This window comes from Magnolia sinica, chromosome 9 (assembly GCF_029962835.1).
Source record: "Magnolia sinica isolate HGM2019 chromosome 9, MsV1, whole genome shotgun sequence".
In the NCBI taxonomy this organism is placed as follows: domain Eukaryota; kingdom Viridiplantae; phylum Streptophyta; class Magnoliopsida; order Magnoliales; family Magnoliaceae; genus Magnolia; species Magnolia sinica.
Window position 1 is genome coordinate 40,284,660 of NC_080581.1, and position 23,537 is coordinate 40,308,196.

The window sequence follows — 23,537 nt, forward strand, 5'->3', positions numbered from 1 at the left end:
CGAATTTCAAGGCGTTACAAATAATATATACATTACACTTCCCAAACGTGTCTAAGGACACAGTAAGACTAAAATTATTTCCGTTCTCTTTGAAAGAAAAGGTCAAGTCGTGGTTACATTCCTTAAGACCATGGTCCATTGGCACATGGGCTGAGATGACAATGGAGTTCCTTAAAAAGTTCTTCTCATATCATAAAATGAATACCGTAATGAAAGCAATCATGAATTTTGCACAAAAAGAGGATGAGACCTTCTTCCAATGTTGGGAGCGATTCAAGGATCTCATAAATTCATGTCTACAATATGGTTACGAAACATGGAAGATAACAAGCTTTTTCTATGAGGGATTGACCTCATCCATGCGCCAATTTGTGGAGATGATGTGTAATAGGGAATTCATGAACAAGAAAGCTGATGATGCATGAGATTATTTTGATAAACTTGCTGGAAGCATACAATCATGAGATACCTCCTCAAGAACTACCACTTCTAAGCCTACTCAATCAAAGAAAAGGGGAGGAATTTATATTTTAAAAGAGGAAGATGATATAACTGAAAGGGCCAAACTTACAAAAAAAGTCGAGGCCATGGAACTTAAGAAGGCAAAACCCGAAAAGGTTACAGAAGTTGTTTGTGGTATTTGCACTCGTAACATACATACAACTGAAAATTGTCCAACAATTCTTACTTTTTAAGAGATATTGAATGAGCAATCAAATGTCATAAACAACTACCAAAGATCTTTCAGTGGACCCACCTCAAATACATATAACTCAAATGGAGAAACCATCTAAATTTCAGTTGGAGGAATAGACAAACTGTTATTCCTTAAGGGATCCCTAACCAATTTCTGAATTAAAGGAAACCTCAAGAGGATCCGATCTCCAAACATATTCAAAATCAAGAGCTTTTTAACCATCGTATGCTATAAGCCTTTCAAGACCTTACAAAGGCCATACAAGGGCTAGAGACAAAATTCGATTGGAGAGAAAGGGATCCTTTCGGCCCAGCCTCTCCCCAATTCAAAATCACAATATGAAATAAGTGACCCAAGCTCTTCAAATCAGATGGAGCAGGCTAAGTCTACCACCACTCTTAAGAGTGGGAAAATTATTGACAAAACTATTCCGGGAAGGACTGAAAAGCCTAAGGACTCGGAAGAAGCTAAGCATGATAGACCTAGCAATGCTCCACATGGGTTAGAATCGAAACCTTAAAGTAAGCCAATTACGTCATTCCCTTAACGGTTGATTGCACCAAAACCTCTAGCTAACTCACAGGATATTCTAGAGGTGTTAAAACAAGTGAAAGTCAATATTCCTCTGCTGGATGCCGTTAAACAAATCCCTTCATATGCTAAATTTCTGAAAGATTTATGCACTATCAAAAGATGGCAAAACATTCAAAAGAAATTTTTTCTGACAGAAAAGGTGAGTGTCATCTTCAAGCAAGATGTGCCACAAAAATATAAAAATCCTGGTAGCCCAACTATCACCTATATAATTAGGAATCACCAGATTGAGCATGCACTTCTTGACTTGGGGGTGAGTGTAAATCTGATCCCTTACTCGGTATACGAACAATTGGGTCTAGGTGAATTAAAACTCACTCGGACCACATTACAACTTGCTGATCATTCGGTCCGTGTACCAATAGGGATGATCGAAGATGTGTTAGTCTAGGTTCATAAATTCTACTATCCAGTAGATTTTATTGTCTTGAATACTCAACCCATCGTAGATATGAACACTCAAATTCCTGTCATTCTTGGTCGTCCATTCCTTGCTACATCAAATGCAATCATTAATTGTAGGAATGAAATTATAAATTTATCTTTTGAAAATATGACATTGGAGCTCAATATCTTTTTCAACATGATTAAACAGTCAAAGGATGTTGATAATATCCACGACATTAACTTAATAGATTCTTTCGTGAAAGATAGAGCACTTCTGACTCTATACTCTGACCCTCTAGAGATGTGCTTGGCCCACTCCCCTGATTTGGATGATGACATAATTAAGGAGATGAATGCCTTCCTTGATGTTGCGCCGGTACTTGAAATTAACCGGTGGAGGCCACAATTTAAAAAATTGCCCCAAACTGATGTAGTGCCTATACCGTATAGCCTCAAAGCACCGAAGCTTGACCTAAAACCTTTGCCCGTTGATCTTAAACAAGTTTACTTAGGTCAAGATGAGACATACCCGGTGGTGATTTCTTCTCACCTAGAGAAAGAATATGAGAGTTTGCTAATTTTCACTCTTATTGAGCATAAAGGAGCCCTTAGATGGTCGATTGCGGATCTCAAGGGAATTGATTATTTGATTTGTACTCACTGCATTTATCTTGAGAAAAATGCGAAAACCTCCCAACAATCACAACGTCGATTAAATCCAAACATGAAGGAAGTGGTTAAAGGAGAGGTACTTAAGTTGTTGGATGTTGGTATCATTTACCTTATATCTAACAGTCAATGGGTGAGTCCAACTCAGGTTGTAAGGCTCGTATCATAGACCGTACCGTTCCATAGGCTTCCACGGCCCTTCCGGTCGAATTCCGACAACCCTCGACCCGTATCCGATGTTGCGTGCGGTCCTAAGCTGAGTCCTGCGTACCAAAGTCGGCTCGACCCGAAACTTATACCCTAGCGACCGCGCCGTTTCTGCGGTTCCAACGCCGTGACTCGTGCATCGATCCGATACCCAGGCCAGGAGATATGGGCCCACGTTCATTTTGAAGAAACGCCGCATGTTACAAATTTTGAAAGAATCTCTACAACATGTCCCATCAATGAATCAATCAAGCAAGTACACTTCATACCACAAGTACTTACACCCATCCCTCCTTTTTTCCTAAGTCAACTCTCTCTCTCCCCATCCATCTTTTACATAATTTTCAAACTAACTCATACCTCCCCATCCCCATTTCTTACAATAACCATTCCAACCATCCCTTTTCATCCATCATTTCTCTCCCTCTCTCATTGCTATCTTCACTCTCCAACTCCAAGAGAAACACCCAAACGTCCATGATTTCCAAGCCTTTCAAAAACAATAAGTGTGGCCCACTTTCCCACACTCTCATCTCCCATCTCAACCATTCATCTTTCATCAACCTCCATCAAAATTGAAGGCAACGAGCTAAAGAAGAAGGCTGATAGGTGGGTGATCCACCGCTAAATTTTTATTTTTTAAGGGCTCACTTGTTGTGGGACCCACTTGATGTATGAATTGTACAAGCTGGGCCCAATAGTGGCGGCATCCCTCCCCTTCTCGTTCCTCTCTCTCTCTCTCTCTCTCCCTCCTTCTATCTTTGATGTGTGGCCCACCATGATGTAAGTGTATATCCAGCCGTCCGTCCAATCCATGGATGCTGGATGCAATTTGGCTGGTGTACCACGCAGCTACCTAGCTGTTACTGTCATGTGTCAGTGGATCATGTGGCCCACCAAATGGTGTAAAAGATCCACACTGTTCATTCTCTTAACGTGGACTCCACCATGGCAGCGTGTGGGGCCCACCATGACATGCATGTACATCCAGCCACCCAGCCAGGCCTGGATAGGGACGCTGGATACACTGTAGGGAAAAAATACATAAAATATAATCATGATAATAATAATAATATAATATTATATTGTACCTATTGGATATATATATATACACACGTTGGAGGTGGGCCATGAGGGACCCACCTGCTAGATGGAATGCACCTGGCGTGTGGATTTCATCCACACCATCCATCTATCACCAACCTGCATTGACGACAGCTGGTGGGCCTGATCATGGGGTATGTATTATATCCATGTCCCTCCATTGGCCGTGGACCCCACCATGGCACACGTGTGGGGTCAACAGGGACGTATACATTTTATATCTACACCGTCCATTTCTGGACGGTGTACGTGGGACCCCTGTGATGTACGGGTCTTACCCATACCATCCATCCATTCATCTGGCGAGTTGGTCTTTGGGCCACGTACATGGAGCACACCGTGATGCATGTTTACATCCCATGTCGTCCATTCATCTAGGATAAAAAAAAATGAATGAAGAATATTCAATTCTCTGGTGGGCCACGTACGTGGAACCCACCCCTGATGTTTGTATTACATCCAAACCGTCCATCTATTTGGCAATTTTGTCTCAAGGCTTGAGACCAGAAATAAGACAGATTCGGTTATCAGGTGGACCACACTAAAAAAATAGTGGAGTTGAAAGTCTACCATTGAAACCCCTTTTTGGGATCACAAGAGTTTTGAACTAATATGATATTTGTTTTCCTCTATATCCAGGTCTTTGCGACCTTACGCACAGACTAGATGGAAAATAAATACTATGGTGGGCCCACTAGAAATTTAATAATGGAAATCATTATCACCACTGCCATTTGTGGTATGGTCCAGATGGCCCTTTGGATACGATTCATTTTAAAAAAAATGCTCTATAATGATTTTTAGCAATGGATTAATGGTGTATTGGAATCGGCCCATTCAACTCGGCTGATTGATTCAGCACATTTGAATCGGCCCATTTGATTCGGCCCATTCGACTTGGCCCATTTGATTCGGCCCATTTGATTCTGCCTATTGATTCGGCCCATTCAACTTGGCCCATTTGATTCGGCCCATTGATTCGGCCCATTGATTCGGCCCATTCAACTTGGCCCATTTGATTTGGCCCTTTCGACTTGGCCCATTTGATCTGACCCATTTGATTCGGCCCATTGATTCAGCCCATTCGACTTGGCCCATTTGATTTGGCCCATTCAACTTAGCCCATTTGATCTGACTCATTTGATTCGGCCCATTTAATTTAGCCCATTCGATGCGGCCCGAATGTGATGTATATGAGGCCCATTGTGATGTGAGATTCCACCATGATGTAGGTAATGATGTTTTTAGTGGTCATGCCTTGGGAGCAATGATGGTTTGACGTCTACATTGTAAGAGCAATGATGGTTAAATGTCCACATTGTAACACTCCCTAGGGCCCATTGATAGGCCCATACTTGTAGTATGTAGGCTGTTTAGGCCACTCTTCGTTATGAACAGAATCCATCACAATAAAACATGTTTACTATAGTTCCATGATTCATGCTCATACGCATCATATGTATGCTTGATATGAGGAGTGATTGATCATAGCATATGCTTTCAGGAAGAGTGTTTGTGGGCCCCCTGATAGGCGGAGTTGCCCTTTATGAGTCTGCGGTACGCGCAGGATTGTTACATGACTGATAGTGTGATTCATGCACTCCGCATTTTATGACATGATTTCTATATGCCCTAGTGACATCAAGGCTATGACCTCCACCGGCACATCATGGATGTCAGGATTAGATACTGAAAATATTGTTACTAAGCATCGGGGCACCATAAATGTCCTTGGGTGAAAATCCCTAAACCTGATGGTACCAGAGGATGACTCCAACGTCGAGACCGAGTGGATACATGAGCGCATGAGAGCCGAATACCAAGAGGCCACGTCTCCCATTGTGTCATGGTCAGTAGGAAAGGGGTGTGGCCTTACTCGCTTGAGGGTAGGGGATATTACTAGGCTGAGTTTGACCAGCTCGTGAATAAGTCCGCTAACGACGTGCCGGATAAGTATTGACAGACTATTAGCCAAACGGATAGTGAGGTTTCTTATGCTTACTTGGACTGCGCGCCTGGGAAACGGGCAGTGCCATTTGGAGGGTACTAAACCCCGGTGATTATCCAAAATGAGAACCATACTGATATTTGATGCTCTAGTGAAGAGCTGCATTGATATGTGGATGAGGATTGACATGCTTGAATAGTATTTCGCATCGCATGGCCTGGATATGGCCAATAACATTCATGTTTTGCACCGCATAGCCTTGGTACGGCTGATTCCATTTACGTACTCATCAGCATGATTCCGCATTACTCTGACATTGCATTCTGAGCACGCTCATATTGCATATACACTTACACCGCCCTCTAAGCTTTCTATATTGATGCGTGCAGGTGACGTCAGGTCGCAGCCGTAGCTTCGCCGCAGTGGGAGCGTGCAGTCGAGCTTCAGGAGTTTCCATTATTATCACTATCTTGTATTTCCCTTCAGACACATTGTACTCAAAATTTTTTATCATAGTGGATTTTGTGATGGTGTTCTTATGATTATTGTTCGTGGGTTATGCTTATGGTTATGCTCATTACGAATCAAAATCATATTAGAAATTATCCTTATAGAATCCCAGGATCGGAACCTAATGTATGGGTGTCAGGAGCCGAGAATGGGATACTACAGAGGCTTTCGGCGCCAGATTCGGCGATCAGAAATTTTATGAGCCCGGTTTCTGAGTTCAGGGCGTGACACAGGTGGCTCTTAAGAAGTCTGGAATCACCATCGTAGTCAATGCTAACAATAAACTCGTGCCAACTAGAGTCACTACTAGTTGGAGAATTTGCATTGACTATAGAAAATTGAATATCATCACAAGGAAGGACCACTTTCCTTTGCCCTTCATTGACCAAATCTTGGAAAGATTAGCTGGTCATATTACTACTGCTTCCTTGACGGGTATTTGGGCTACAATCAGATAGATATAGCCCCTGAAGATCAGGAGAAGACAATGTTCACATGCCCCTATGACACCTTTGCTTACCGAAGGATGCCATTCAGACTATGTAATGCCCTCATCACTTTCAGTAATGCATGTTAAGTATTTTTTTCTGACATGGTGGGGCAATATTTAGAGGTCTTCATAGACGACTTCTCTATCATTGGTCCATCATTTAGCGAGTGTTTAGAAAATCCTAAATGGGTGTTGAAGCAATGTGAGGAAAAGAATTTGGTTCCGAATTGGAATAAATGTCATTTCATGGTTTCCAAGGGAATTGTTCTTGGACATATAATTTCGTCCAAGGGAATTGAGATAGACAAGGCTAAAATTGATCTTATCTCTAACCCACCTCCACCCAAGAGCATACATGACGTGCGATCCTTCTTAGGACACGCTGAATATTATAGACGATTCATAAAAGACTTTATCACCTCTCTCATCCTTTATGTAATCTACATCAAAAGGATGCACCATACGAGTGGACTGAGCAATATGAAGAAGCTTTCACTGAGCTCAAGGTTATGTTAACTACTGCACCTACCATGCAGCCACCCGATTAGAGCATCCCTTTTGAGATTATGTGTGATGCGTCTGACTATGTTATTGGGGTGGTGTTAGGCCAGAGAAAAGAGAGAAAGCCATATGTGATTCACTATGCGAGTAGAACTCTAAACTCTGCCCAATTAAACTACTCTACTACGGAAAAGGAGCTCTTAGCCGTAGTGTTCTCTTTGGACAAATTTAGGTTCTACTTAATTGGATTCAATATCATCATTTACACTGATCATGTGGCACTAAAGTACCTTCTTTCTAAAAATGATGTTATACCCCGCTTGATAAGATAGATCCTTTTACTCCAAGAATTTGGCATAGAAATATGAAACAAAAAGGGAGTAGAAAACATAGTGGCTGACCATCTCTCTAGACTTGATCTCCCCATTTTCCTTAAACCGATACCAATAAATAATATGTTCCTTAATGAACAATTGTTTAAACCCTCCCATTTACCTTGGTTTGCTAATATTGCGAATTATCTTGCCACAGGTTTCACGCCAACATATTGGACTGCGTAAGATAAGAAAAAATTCTTCACCGAGGTACGTAAGTTTTTCTGGGATGATCCTTATTTGTTTAAATATTGCACATACCAAATTCTAAGGAGATATGTGTCAGACAATAAACATCAGTGTTATTTCCTTTTGTCACTCTTAAGCCTGTGGTGGTCACTTTTCTGCTAAAAAGACTACAGCTAAAATTCTGTAGTGCAGCTTTTACTGGCCCACGATGTTCAGCGATACTTAGGAGTTTTGCAAAGCTTGTGAGCGTTGTCAGAAATTGGGAGGATTATCCTGTCGAAATTTGATGTCACTAAACTCAATTCTTATCATTGAAGCATTTAATTGTTGGGGCATCAATTTCATGGGACCATTCCCCCAATCCTTTAGATATAATTACATATTGTTGGCAGTACACTATGTCACTAAGTGGGTTGAAGCCATCCCATGCCGGGACAATGATCATTGAACGGTTATTAGATTCTTAAAAGAAAATATCCTTTTCCGGTTCAGAACGCCTCGGGCCATCATTAGTGATGGAGGTTCACACTTCTGTAATAGGCCATTTAAGAACTTAATAAAGAAATATGACATCTCTCATAAAGTGAGCACTCCATACCACCCGCAGCCAAGCGGGCAAGTCGAGATTTTCAACAGGAAAATTAAATAAATTCTGGAAAAAAAAGTTAACCCTGACCATAAGGATTGGTCAATTCACTTTATTGATGCCTTATAGGCTTACCGTATAGCTTTTAAGACCCCCATTGGAATGTCTCCCTTTAGAATCATCTATGGGAAAGCTTGCCACTTGCCTGTGGAGCTCGAGTATAGAGCCTACTGGGCTATCAAAAATCTGAACTTTAACTTAGATAATGCTGGCTTGCTGTGTAAACTTTAATTGATTGACCTCGAGAAAATTCGGAACGACGCATTCGAGAACTCGAAAATTTATAAGGACAGGACGAATGTGTTTCATGACCGTAACATTCTTCGAAAATCATTCACAACTGGTAAAAAAGTCATTCTGTACAATTCTCGGTTACATTTTTTTTCCGGATAAGCTTCGATCTCGTTGGATTGGCCCTTTTACTGTTATAAATGTTTATCCTCATGAGGCCCTTGAGATAAAGAATCTAACGAATGACAATATTTTCAAAGCGAACGGACATCGTCTAAAGCCATTTGTTGAGAAGTTCGATTCAGAGGATATGTCCATACCTCTGATTGACCCTGTGTATCAGGATTGACCTCTTAGTCTAATGTAGGTATAGTTAGGTTTATTGCTTTCCTAGGATTTAGGATTAGGATAGTTAGTTTTTCAATAAGTTTAATCTATGTACTAACCCATTTTTATGTTGAAAACTTTGGAAAAGCTTCAATTCCACTTCTTCAGGTACTACCTTTCAATCACTTCTCCTTTCTTTTCGTTGTCTCAATGGATTCATGATATTTCCATTGAGAATTAGGTCAATGAAAAAATCAAAGTTGATTTAAATTGTTTTATCTTCCAATTAGATAGGATAGGACTCCAATTCCAATTATGTTTCTTGAATCAAGTAAGGTGGCATCTTGATAGCTACAAGTGGATCCTTAGCACCCTAGTTCCCACCTTTGAATTCATAAGTTTCAATCAACATTATTCACACTCACTTTCAATTATTTTAAAATTCAGATTTAGATCTTCTTTTAGTTTTAGTTCTAATTATTTTTAGAATATGTATAAGTTTAGTCCCTGTGAATTCGACCTCGGTCTTATCGAGTTATTACTACATTGCGACCTTACACTTGGGGTGAAGTTGAGCTCCATGACCTCTTGTAAAAAGGTTTAACGAGGTCTCTCGACGTTGAGTCGGTCGACAAGCTCGGGCGATTGGTTGAATCATATCACATCTTCTCTTGGTCAGATCCTGCTCTAGTTGACAAAGTATCTGCCATCCAAGAACTCCAGGGGCTACTCAAGACATGCTACCATGTCGATGTCGTTGTCGACTGACTTGAGGTCGAATGAGCTACGACTGAGTCCAGAAGGGCTTCTGCACACACCATCGCCCAAGAGCTCGCAACCGAGAACGTTATATGGAAAACTTCCCAGGTCAAGCTGGACAACTTGGGGTCAGGATCACAACTCTAGAGGCGAAGTTGCTCACGCTAAAATAGGAGTTTGCAAGAAAGCATGCAGAACAACTTCAGCATAAAAAGAAAGTCCTCGAACTGGCTGCTACTGTGCACTCCCAAATAGTAAATGTCGATCGACTTTCACGATCAGCTACTAAGAAGGAAGCTGCATTGCAAACCACGAAGGGTCAATTGGGGACGGCCAGAGAATCATTGCAATGCTTTTTATCTTTTGAATTTTAACTGTAATCATTCTCTTTTTATATAAACAACCGCTAAGCAATTTTGCATCTTGTCGCCCCTTTAATTTTCTTTTACTCTTGTTGTTCATAACTGCTTTATGACTTATTCATGAAATTCGCTGGAACATGGGTTGCTTCCGAACTTTGTGTTTCAACTACTCCACTTTCTTAATTACTAGGAACATGTGATGATTTTATCACTGCGATCACTCCAGATCATGGTTGCCAGGAACACCTATTTAAGCATCATTTGATTCATGTTTTATTTTCACATCGTCACTTCCTTAAAGCTTCATCCTATCTTGATGGTTTCCAATTCTTCTTGACTTATTGCAGGTGTTGAACGTTATTTAAAGGATATCTTTGAATGGGGCTTGAAAGAGTACACTTGTTCCACCTTGCTATTTGATGTCAATGGTTTTGCAATGTACGCTTCAATCATGGCCGAATCAAATTTGAGTAAGACACTGCTTAATGCCGAAAGACAGTCTCAGCCATGGAGAAATTATGTTTGTCATTGTATTTCACGACCACTAAGTTGAGGGAAGTAATGCTGGCTGAGAGAGTTAATGTAATTGCAGTGACCGTTGTAGTGAAATATATACTGAACTGGTCGATTTTAAGCGACTGAATTGGTAAATGGGTGTTGGATTTGTCTGAATTTGACCTCTATTACGTTCTATAGAAGGTAGGGATGGGTCAAGCCACAATTGATTTTCTGGCCGATCACCCTTCGAACCTTGAGGAACAAATTCCCCCAAGTATCCTTGATATGTATTGCATACGACTCATACCATGGAAGCTAATGTTCGATGGATTGAGGACACATGATATGTCTGGGGATGGGCTGATTCTTGTGGCTCCTAATGGGAATCAGCAGGAGTTTACATTCCAATTAGAGTTCGATTATAGTGATAATCAGACCGAGTATGAAGCTATGATAATCGGCCTGGAGCTATAATTAGAATTGCGCGTAAGAACTGTGACCATTATAAGGGATTCACAGTTGAAGATAAATCAAATGGTGGGACTATTTAAATGCACTAGCCCATCTTTACTACCATACTATGCCTTAACGGTCCAGTTACTTGAACAATTCGAAGAGGTCGAATTGATGCATGTAACCAGGGAGCATAACACGGAAGCCAACAAAATGGCACAGTTAGTTGTAGGGCTCGACACCCTGAATGGATCAGCCAGGTAGACAATCATTGTCCAAAGGAGATCCTTGCCCTCTTTATTTCAAAGGGACAATGCAATGGAGCTTTGTCAAGTAGATGTAGAGGAGGATGATTGGAGGGCTCCCTTCATGGGCTATCTGCAGAGTCCACGTATTAGGACTGATAGATATGTACAAAGGTCAGCTGCAAATTGTGTAATAGTTGATAGTGAACTATATAGAAAAGGGGCTGATAGTTTTACTTTGGTGTCTACCAAAGAAAAAAGTCAAGTTAGTCATGGAGGAGGTCCATGAAGGGATTTGTGGGGCCCACCGGGTTGGAAGAAAGATAAAACTCACACTCAAATGTTATAAATACTTCTGGTCAACAATGATGGTCGATTGCATCTAGTACGCTGAGGGTTGTGAGGCATGACAAAGGAATGGGCCAGTGTAGCATGTGTCTGCAACCGAAATACACTCCATAATAAAGCCATGGCCATTCCAAGGATGGGCGATCGACTTGATCAACCAAATTCACCCACCCTCGACCCGCATGGACTTATTCATCATTGTAGCGACTGATTGCTTCACTAAGTGGGTAGAAGCAAAGCCCATGAGGGGAGTCGGCCACCGAGAAATTATTGAGTTTATCAAGACTAATATCATCCATCGTTTTGGAATCCCAGAGTCCATTACCATGGACCGAGGTGCAGCTTTCTCGGCCAAGTGTGGACGATGGCTGATAGATACGGCATACAAATTCTGTACTCGACCCCGTATTACGCCCATGCCAATAGCCAGGTCGAGGCCAGTAACAAGGTAATCAAGAATATCTTGAGGAAAATGATATGAGAAAATTCATGGGAATGGCATACCAAGTCATTTGAGTCTCTCTCGGCCTAACGAACATCTCCTCGTACTAGTACCGAGGTAAGTCCGTTCGCGTTAAGTTATGGACACGTGTGGTTGTGCCCCTGGAACTCATGGTACCATCCCTTTGGACTGCATATCAGGTTAAACTAACCCCTATAGAGTTCATAGAGGCAATGTTAGTGAAGATCAAGGAGCTTGATGAAGTCTGGATGAGGCCTTTGGACTCAATTATTGCCAACAAAGTAGCCGTGGCATGCGTATACAACAAAAAGGTGAAAAGGAAATTCTTTCGGGATGGGCAATATAGTCTGAAAAATGGTTCTACCAATCGATCAAAAGGACCGATCCCTCAGTAAAAAGTGGTCTCTCACATGGTAAGGGTCATACGTCATCGAGCAAGTCCTTAAGAGAGGAGCTTATGTCCTGAGGGACTTGAACGGGAAGGTTGCAAAGGCTCCCATAAATGGTCGATTCTTAAAATGGCGTTTCCCTTCACTATGGGAAGCTATCAAACGTCAAATCGGGAAAATTTAGCAAAATAAGTAGTTCACTTAAATAAAAGCCCTACAATAAGGGCTAGTTGATAATAAGAAAATAAATACAAAAAGAGAAAGAGAAAAGATTTGGCATGTTGGGCGGTCAAGCTAGAAATGGGTCAATTCAAGCTTTTCGAATCTCTTAGTGGCTGATGCCTTTGCCTTCACCGCTATCTTTCATCTCTCGCTCCATGAAGCATGTTGGCTCACAAACTTTTCAGAGGAGCAGGCGATCAATGCAAGGCCCCAATCAAGGGCTACACACTCTAAATTGGCCGATTTCTTTTCGACCTTATTGGACTCCACATGGCCCTAATATTGCTCTATCTGAGACTCAATGAACGTGACTAACTCCTCATTCTCAGGCCGATCATGGTCTAGGAAGAGCCGATGGGCCTCGATGAGGTCAGCAAATAGATTATTGTACAGAACCTTCATTAATTGCAACATCTCCTTATTGAGGCAATTTTTCCAAGTCCAGCACAATTGGTTCTTTCAAACTGCTTCGTGGTGGGATGAAAGAGTTCTGTATTCAACACCAAGGGCTGACAAGCGCGACAGTGAAGCGGTGCATCGTTCAATCTCCCGGTCAGCCCAGAAATGTTATTCTCCGAGTTACTGAAGTTTCGAAAGTATTTTTAGGATCTCTTGTGGAGGTTTACGATCTTCAAGTAATCCAAACGTATCCCTGAGAAAGGGATAAGGGTCATGCAAAAAAGAAGAGCTGGAGAAGGAGTTGAGCCCTTCTGCAAAGGTTTCTTTCATGATCTTGATGGACATAAGGAAAATCCATGGAGTCTAAGATAGTATTAATAGAGTTCCTTGTTTGTGCTCGTTCGTGTCGAGCCCTTCTGCGAAGATTTCTTCCATGATCTTGATGGACATAAGGAAAATCCATGGAGTCTAAGGTAGTGTTAATAGAGTTCCTTGTTTGTGCTTGTTCATGATGCGTTTTGAATCCTAAGTAGTGCTTTTATAGGTATAAGGTTTAGCAATTAATACATGTTGGATGAAGTGTGATGATTGGGAACCCGAGACCAGTGGCCGGTGTGTTGATTCGTTTCTGGGATTGTGGAGGAATGTGGTGAATATCCCCTTAGAAAATGTGGCACCGTTATGCTTACCGAGTCAGTGTATGCATGGAAGGAAAAATTGATAAGTACTGCGTGGTTGTGTGACAACGCGAAAGCTCGGCCAATGGCCAAAAACACTGTCAAGCATTGTTTAAACAAACACTCAAACCACATTACTGAAAGAGAGGTACATCCTACACTCTAAGCAAAACAAGTTGATTTTATTGACATTATGATTTATTCACTACGTGGCAGGTCATCAACCACATCCTGCCAGAAGGGGAATAGAACAGAAAGGGTAAAAGCAGTCAAGTAGCCTAGATCTTCATCTCCTCAAACTTCTCGATGAGGGATTGCATTTCTGCTTCATTCTTCTCCTTTGATGAATCCCAGGGGGCCTAGATGGCCCGTTTTTCGATAATGAGTGGCAGGAGATGGAGCAATTGATCGATACGAAGGGTGCTCGAAGAATCCACATTCTCAACCGCTCTCTTGGCACCGAAACTTGCCTTTGATTGTGCCTGATACAGGGTGATCTATTCATCTAGGAATGTAATATTTTTTAGGTTATCCATTTCCTTGGCAAATAAGGAGAACTCTCGCTCCTTCAATTCCTCCATGAGCCTAGCTCGGTAGGATTGCAACATCCTCAACATGGTTCGGTTGAATTGATATGTTTGAACGCACTCTAATCAACTATACTAGGCTAGTTCATGTTTTCTGCTCATTACTGCAGATTCATCCTTGGCCGAGGCCTGCTATTGAAGATATTTCAAGTTCATTTGGTCAGCAAAGGTTAGTTCACAGAATTTATCCCCCATAATGTACAGACGCTTCATTTTATAGGATGTCGTTGACCATGGTGTAACAAGCTGCCTTAGTGCGTAGCCTGCGCGCTTCCGAGCGATCTTCGGGTAGTTTATACTCCTTGAGAAAATTGATAATCGGATCCATCCAAGTTGGGTCCGAGCTTATTGGAAGAGTCATGGCCAGGTCGGATTCGTTGATGCTTAGTTTGGTAAGGAATTCAATTGGAGTTGACCATGGGATATCATCTTTGGCTGTGGTGGCTAATTTTGCTAACATATTAGCTTTGGAGTTTTTTACTTGAGGGATTTGGTCGACATTACACTTTTGGAATCCGACGATTAGTTCTTTAGCCTTTGGTAGATGTGCTTTCATGCATTCTTTCTTGGCTTGATATTCGTCGGCTATTTGATTAACGACTAGCTGTGAATTGCTAAAAACTTAAAGGTGTGGGGCTCCCATGGTGGCTGCCAACCTAAGTCCGGCGAGCAAAGTTTCATATTCAGCTACATTGTTGGAGGCTTGGAATCCAAATCTTAAGGCATATTGAACATATACGCGATCTGGAGTCTCTAAGACTATCCCGACCCCACTGGATTTTGAGTTGGATGAGCCATCAACATATAACGTCTACATTGGTGGGCTGGGATGACCTGATGATCGAGCACAAAGGTCGACTAAGACTGATAACCTTGAACGGATCTTGGCTCGAACGGAATGCTCGGGATTAGCTCTAACTTGGCCTAAATGGTGGGATCTAAGCTCGGCTCGGACTGATGGCTCGGGTCAGCCTGAATGGTCGGATCTAAGCTCCGGTCAAACTAACGGCTCGACTCAAATCCTTGTCCATATGCCAAGGTGAGCTCAATAATAAAGTCAGCCACCGCTTGACCCTTAATTATTGTTCGGGGTCGATACTTGATATCAAACTCACTTATCTCGATCGCCCACTTGGTCAGCCTTCCTGAAGCTTTAGGCTTCTGCAACACTTGGCGGAGAGGCTGATCTGTTGAGACAATGATGGTGTGGGCCTGAAAATATGGCCGTAACCGACGAGATGAAGTGACTAATGCCAATGCCAGTTTTTCCAAGCTCGAATACCTTGTTTCGGCTAAGAACAATGCCTTGCTCACGTAGTACACCAGGAGTTGCTTCCCTCCATGTTCCCTAATCAAGGCCAAGCTGATTGCTGCATCTAAAATTGCCGAATACAATAGCAGCGGTTCCCCTTGCTCGGGTTTGAAAAGCAACGGTGGCAACCCCATGTATCATTTAAGTTGTTGAAAAGCCATTTTGCATTCATTTGTCCAGTCTACGACTTGCTTCCCTTTCAACGTTTGAAAAAGGAGAGGTGTTCACAACCCCAAGTGTAGGGTCACGATGTAGTAATAATCTCAGTGAGATCGAGGTTGAATCCACATGGACTAATCTTGTATGTTTCTGAAAGTAACTAGAACTAGAACTAGAAGAAGATGTGAAACTAAATCTAAAGTTTTTGAGAGAGTAATTATGAGTTTTGTAATTGAAACTTGTGAATTTAAAGGTGGGAACTAGGGTGCCAAGGATCCACTTATAATAATTGGGATGCTACCTTACTTGATTCAAGAGATCTAGTTGGAATCAGAGTCTCATCTTATCCAGATAGAGAAAGAGATGGTCAAATCTCTGAACTTCTCATTGATCCAGTCTCAATGGAAAAGAATTATGGAGTTTTGAATGGATGCCATCACCCAACCATGCCCAAGGGATGATGGTAAACAACAGGATTTACCAATTCCATAATCTTAAAGAGGAAAAGAAGATATTCAAAGTTATCGCAGACTCAGTTGTAATTGCAATCACAACAAACCATTGAAAACTGAAAATATTCCTTTAAAATCAACTAGAAATCAATGAAGTTCAAAATAAACATGAATCAAAGCAAAGTACACATCCCAATCATGTTACAAGCTTCATCTCTTAGCAGTAGCTAAGAGCTTTAGCCAACTATAGTGTAACACCCTAAAAATCGAGGGTCGAGAATAGAGTCCACTCCCGAGTTCCAACGCATCACTTATGCAACATAAATAATGATGCAATGTCTCAAAAAAATCCGTACAAAGACCCGAGTACCACCTCAGGCAGAAATTACCCAGGGCCAAATCCTTTAGAAATTAGGTTAATATTAGCAAGTGCTAAACTAGAGTGCTTATAAAATTAGCACTAATCACTTTAAATATGATCTGCAAGACCCAAAATGTGTAAAATCATTGACGTTACATTACCCTGAAATCTAGAATCCATCTCAAAACCCAGTTGCTCACAGGAGCACACCAAAACTCCATGTCGGACCTGGACCGCACGTTGAAAGTCCGATTTTTCCGAAACTATACGAATATGACCGCATTACTGGACTTGACAACCCCCTCAGAAATCAAGTCCTAACTATATCTAGAAATGCACAACTTAAGCCCGGAGTGAATAGTGTAAGAAACGTGAAAATATTTAGAAATGAAATTCGAATTTAAGTAATTTGAGTTGTGTCGCTTGCGGGTCAAATATAAGGATTTAGACCGTCAGAATCTGACCCAAATACACCCTCAGATTAGGAGAAATGTCTCACCCATGTCGATGTACTTGTGGCCATGATCGAGTGACCATGACCGTTGAACTGAAACTGGTCCACCACGGCTGATCTGTAAATCCGATCGGAACGAAAAGTCGGCCTGACTAGATCCATGGTCAGGGAGCTTAAGTCTGACCGCATGTGGAAAAGGGGCCACCAGAAGTGCTCCGTTAGACCGGAACAGTCCATATTTGGATATAACCTAAGTATACCTTAGCCCTGGGGCCATTCCCATCAAACCTGGGCTTATATAAGGACCTTAAACACCCTCTCTCATATGCCATATGAATTTTGCAAACCCTAAGGGAAAGAAAAGAGAAAAGAGAAGAAGAAAGTGAGGAAAAGAGAGAGAGAGTGAGAGATTGATGTTGGGATCTTTCCCTGATGCTCTACGTGCTTAACCGTCACTCCTGTGTCGCTCTACGGGCGATACCAATCTCGTTCTTAGGTAAGAAAACCTAACCCTAATCTGTTTTAAGGTTTTCGATAGTGTAAGTTATGAAATAGCTAACCTAATTTATGTTATAGGTTGCCAATCTACCGTAGACAAAGACTTAGCTTTAAAAATGAGTTCGTTACAAGTCTACCAGTGAAAGGTGCAGACTATAAACGTATATGTTATGGTTTTCAAGGCTTTTAATGTCGGTTAATGGTTTATTATTGATGTGGGTGCAATTTCACATGCCAAATGCGATGTTTGTATCGCGTTTCTGATATATATGAACTATATTGAGTTTAGTGTATTCCATGTATATTTAGAAAGTATCGTATACGTATGGAATTTGAACGTGTGTTTATCATGATTAATTGTCGTATGTTTATGCTAGTTGTATGTGTAACAACTCCTTGGCGAAAGGATTTACCCTAATGCGTATTATCACCAACATACGTCATGTAGGTTGGAATGTGTAGACTAAGTGTTTGTAGAAATGTCTGAATGAATAAGTGTGTAATATATTATACTTTTTATGGGCGTTGAGAAGAGATTCTCAACTACCTTAACGATGTGTATGATTTTCTCTATATAACTTATCTTCTTTGTCGGTTTTACTTAGACACTGCTTATGTGTGAATTCATGTTTAAGTTAAAATCCATCAAATGCTCACATGCTTGTATGCTTGGAATTGTTGATCCATTACTGTTCTGATTAGCTTGTATGCTTATCTGTTATAGTCGATTTTGTTTGGGGCTACAGAACAGTCCAGACAATCGGTAACAGGCATTGAATAGGTGGCTGAGGTTGTTTTGCCACATAGGATGCGATCGATGAATCCGAGCCGTACTTGGGACGTCGGCAGTGGTTAGGCCACACGAAGTGCTTACGCACTTCATGTCTATCAACTCAACGTGCGCTCGTGCTAGTCGAGCTCGTCAAGTAACCCGATTTGCCCGATATATGTTCACCATGTTCGGATGCTACTGCTTGAACCTAAGTACCAAACTCACCAGTGAAAACCCTTTTAAAACCTTGGTACCTCGATCTGTTAAGACTCATGAGCCGGGCATGGTGGTATGGGACACCGTGGTCGAGCTGTCGGCCTACGCTAGGGTGACGAGCCTCCCCATAGTGACCAGTGAGCAACCCAGACTCGTGAGTCAAATACGGTGGTATGAGACACTGTATTCGAGCTGTCGGCCTACACTGATAAGGTGACGAGCCCTTTGTAGTGACCTCGAGCGTACACTAAGATTGTGTAGAGGCGACGAGCCCTTACGTAGCAACAAGAGTACACTAGGCCTGCACTGATAAGGTGATAAGCCCTTTGCAGTGACCTAGAACCGTATCATCGTATGAGATTTACTAGGACTGATGACTCTAGAATGGATCATTGTTTGGGAATTGATATAAAGGATGTACCTTCGATTCCCAATCCTGCTGTATGAAAAGGACTAATAATAACTCAGTAATCACGCTCATTTTATCGCACTGCATGTGCCCCGGGTTGAAGAGCACAGAGGAAAGAAAGCATGCCGCGACCGTAAGATGGTGTCGCACGAGGGAGTGTAGGCGAGGGCATGCATCATGCTTACATTTTCATCCTTGCATTAATAAGAGTATCTAGGAATGTCTGATATGTCTGCTTTATCATTACTGCTTGACTGAATTGAGAACATGTTAACCTTTGCTTTATTGTTCCATTCAGTTGATCACTCACTCCCATGTTTTGGGACGGTGTTCCGAACACCCACCAGACTCTGTCTTAGTTGTAGATGACGATGCGACTCAGGAGGCGAAGCCCGATTACTATGATGATCAGGATGAGTTCTCATATATGCAATTCTCCGGTGGTTTCGCTTATGCCACCCAGATCGACGAGGCTACAGGGTTTATTTTTGTAGTTGAACTATTTTGAACTATTACATGTATATGATGACTCGGTGATGTATTTATACTCTGGAGATCGATCATGATCTTTTTGGTTCATACATGTCTATATACATTTTTCAGTCTTCCGCTTGCGTTATATGAATTGATCTGGAGAATGAATTACCGTTTTGGTATAATCTCACTCATGATTAATGCACTAACACAGACAATATTTAATCATCATCAAATATGTTGCATAAGTGATGCGTTGGAACTCAGGAGTTGGACTTTTACTTGACACCCAATTTTCAGGGCGTTACAAATGATGATTAAATGTCGTCTGTATTAGTGCCTTAAACATGAATGAGATTATACCAAAACAGCATATCATACTCCAGAGGCAATTAATGTCCTCTAGCGGAAGACTTTGATACGTATATAAATCATTCAAAAATAATAGCAAGCCCTCAGAGTATGAATGTCACTAGGTTAAATAATTACAAGTTCAGTTCCAAAATGTACAAAATAAGAAAGTGTAATGATCTCCATCCTAAAACCCTGTAGCCCCGCCAGCACAACTCTAGGTCTACATGGACCCATCAGAGAGTTGCATATGGGAGAACTCCTCGACATCATAATAGTCCAGACTCTGCCTCATAAGCATCGCCATCACCTACAGCTAAGACAGAGTCTGGTTGGTGTTTAAAACACCGTCCTAGAACGTGGGAGTGAGTGATCAACTCAGTGGAGCTATACGGAAAAGGTTAACATGTTATCAATTTAATCACACAGTAATGATAAAGCAATGCAAACAAGCATCCCTAAGTACTCTAATTAATGCAATCATGATATGTATTAATGATGTGGTGCGATGTTATGAGCTTGATTACCAAGTTCTTATTAGTCCTTTTTCATACAGCAGGGTTGGGAAGCTAAGGCACCTCCCTTTATATCATATACCCAAACATTGATCCATCTAGGGTCGTCAATCCTAGTAGTCACATACGATAGGCAGTTTTCAGGTCGCTACAAAGGACTCGTCACCTCAATGCAGGCTTAGCTTATACTCCAGTTGCTACAAAAAGGCTCATCGCCTCACCGCAGTCTCAGATTATGCTTGAGGTCACTACGAATGGCTGGTCACCTAGTTGTAGGCCGACAGCTCTAATACAGTGTCTTATACTACCATATTCGGCTCATGAGTCTGGGTTGCTCACTGAACACTATAGGGAGGTTCGTCGCCCCAGCGTAGGCCGACAGCACGGCGTCCCATACCACCATGCCTGGCTCATGAGTCTTAGCGGATTGAGGTACCAAAGTTAAACGGGTTTTTCACTGGTAAGTTGGTACCATAGATTCAAATTGTAGTGTCCATACATGGTGAACATACATCGGGCAATCAGGTTACTTGACAGGCTTGACTGGTACGAGCATACATTGAGTCGATCGACATGGAGCGCGCAAACACTCCGTGTGGTCTAACCACTGCCGACAAGCAGCGTACGACTCGGATTCATCGGGCATGTCTGTCGTGGCTAAGTAGTACGGCCACCTATCGTAATCTATTACCGATTACCTGGACTATCTCGTAGCCCCAATCACATTCCAAACAATAGCATTCACATATAGTAAGCCAAAACAGCATGTGGCAACTGACATCATATACAGATCTCACATGAGCATTTCAACAAACACATAGGGTGCATGTTAGCATACATAGGCATTTCAACCATAAAGCAAGTAGTAGCGATATAGGTTACATGAAGGAAACTATAGCCATAGTTAAGGGAAGTGAGAATCTTATCTCAACACCCTCATTACATGCATTTCAACAAGTAGTTCCTCATTGAAGCATTTTATCAAACACTTAGACTACACATATCACATACATGTAATAACTTAGTTAAAACACATATTATAGCAAATTCTTTCACAAAGGAGATGCCACGTATACAACGATCACACATTTACAATCAATAATCATGTCAAGCATAAATCATAATTCCATATTCATTCAAGCATATCAACAAACACATGGATTTCACTATATTCAACATAGTTCATATATATGTGTAAAGTGCGGGAAACATTGTATCTAAGCATGTGGTAGCATTCAAGTCAGTCATAAACCATTAACTGACATTGAAAGGCTTAAAAACTATAACCTAAACATTTATAGTCTGCACCTTTCGTCGGTAAATTCATAACGAACTCAGTTCGTTCTCTAATTTGTCATCTACGGCACAACTGCAACCTAAAGTATGAAATAGGTTAGCTAATTCATCATTCACTCTATTTGAAACCCTAAAATAGATTAGGGTTAGGTTTTCTTACCCAAAAATGGTGTCAAAATTGCCGGTATAGTGATACATATGTGGTGGTTAAGCACGTGGAGTGAGGGGATTGAGTCCCAGAAATAAACTCCAGCTTTCTCTCTCACTTTCTCTCTCTTTCCTTCTCTTTTCTCTCTCCTCCCTCTCTCTTAGGGTTAGGAATTCATATGGAATGAGAGAGGGGTGGGTATAGGCCTTTATATAGGCTCAGACTGATAGGAGTGGCCCCAGGGCCATGGTATACTTAGGTAATAGCCAAAAGTGGACTGTTCCGATCCAATGGAGCTGTTCTGGAGGCCCCTTTTCCATATGCGGTCGGACTTAAGCTTCCTGACATTGGATCTATGTCAGGCTAAGACTTTGGTCCGATCGAATTTACAAATCGACCGCGGAGGACCAGTTTCAGTTCAACGGTCACCGGTACTTGATCAGGGCCCCAACTGCACTGACATGTGTTGAAAATTTTCCCTAATCCGAGGGTGTAATTGGGTCAGATTCCAACGGTCTGAATCCTTAGATTTGGCCTGCAAGTGAAACGACTCAATTCAGTTAAGTTTCAGTTCGTTTCCTAAAGATATTCGTGTTTCTCACACACTTCACTCCGGGTTCAAGTTGTGCATTTCTGGATACTGTTAGGACTTAATTTCTGAGGTGGTTATCGAGTCCAGTAATGCGGTCATAACCATATAGTTTTGGGGTAATCAGACTTTCGACGTGCGATCCAGGTCCGATACAGAGTTTCAAGGTACTCCCAAGAGCGATTGGGTTTAGAGATGGATCCTAAGTTTCAGGGTAAAGTAGCGCCAATGATTCTACTTGTTTTGGATCTTATAGATCGTATTTAAAGTGATTAGTGCTAATTTCACAAGTAATATGGTTTAGCACTTAGCTAATTCTCATCTAATTTCTAAAGGATTTAGTCCTTAGTGATTTCTGCCTAAGGTGGTACTCGGGTCTTTGTATGGATTTTTCGAGACATTACAATCTACCCCCCTTAAAGAAAAATTTCATCCTCAAAAGTTTTACCTGTTCGTACTCCTCAAGAATCTGAGGGTAGTTCTTTCGAACCTTGGCCTCTGTCTCCTAAGTAGCCTCTTCTTCAGTGTGGTGTGTCCAGAGAACCTTCACAAGTGGAATCACCTTACTACGCAACACCTACTCCTTCTTATCTAGAATACGCGTTGGTCGCAGTACATAAGTAGCGTCCTCACTCAACTGCACCTGCTCCCACTTGATAATGTGGGAAGGATCAGGAATGTATTTCTTCAGCATAGATACATGAAATACGTTGTGCACGCCTGCGAGTGGTATAGGCAAAGCAAGATGGTATGCCACCACACCCACTCGATCTAGTATCTGGAATGGGCCAATGAATCTCGGCGTGAGCTTCCCCTTCTTGCCAAACTGAAGTACTCCCTTCATGGGGAAAACTTTCAGAAACACATGGTCCTCGACCTCGAACTCTAGTGGTCGCTGCCTCGTATTGGCGTAGCTCTTCTGTCTACTCTGTGCTGTCTGAAGTCGACGCCTGTGTCAATCTTCTCTGAGGTCGCTTGAACTAACTCTGGACCGATCAGGCTCTTCTCACCAACCTCTGCCCAGCAATGCGGTGCTCAACGGGGATGCCCATACAAGGCCTTAAAGGGAGCCATGTCAATACTGGCCTGAAAACTGTTGTTATACGCGAACTCTGCATAAGGAAGATAATCATCCCAACTGTCCTTGAAATCAAGTACACAAGCTCGCAGCATATCTTCCAACACCTGGTTTACCCATTCCATCTGCCCGTCAGTCTCTGGGTGAAACGCAGTACTGAAGTTCAGTTTCACACTC

General features: G+C 41.8%; 1 non-coding gene across 1 annotated transcript; it reads right to left on the minus strand.

Annotated features, from left to right (window-relative positions):
- Positions 1-203: 203 nt before the first annotated feature.
- LOC131257224 (small nucleolar RNA R71) lies at positions 204-309 on the minus strand. Its single transcript, XR_009177237.1, has one exon. It is a non-coding gene; the product is annotated as a small nucleolar RNA R71 (small nucleolar RNA).
- Between the last annotated feature and the right edge of the window lie 23,228 nt (positions 310-23,537).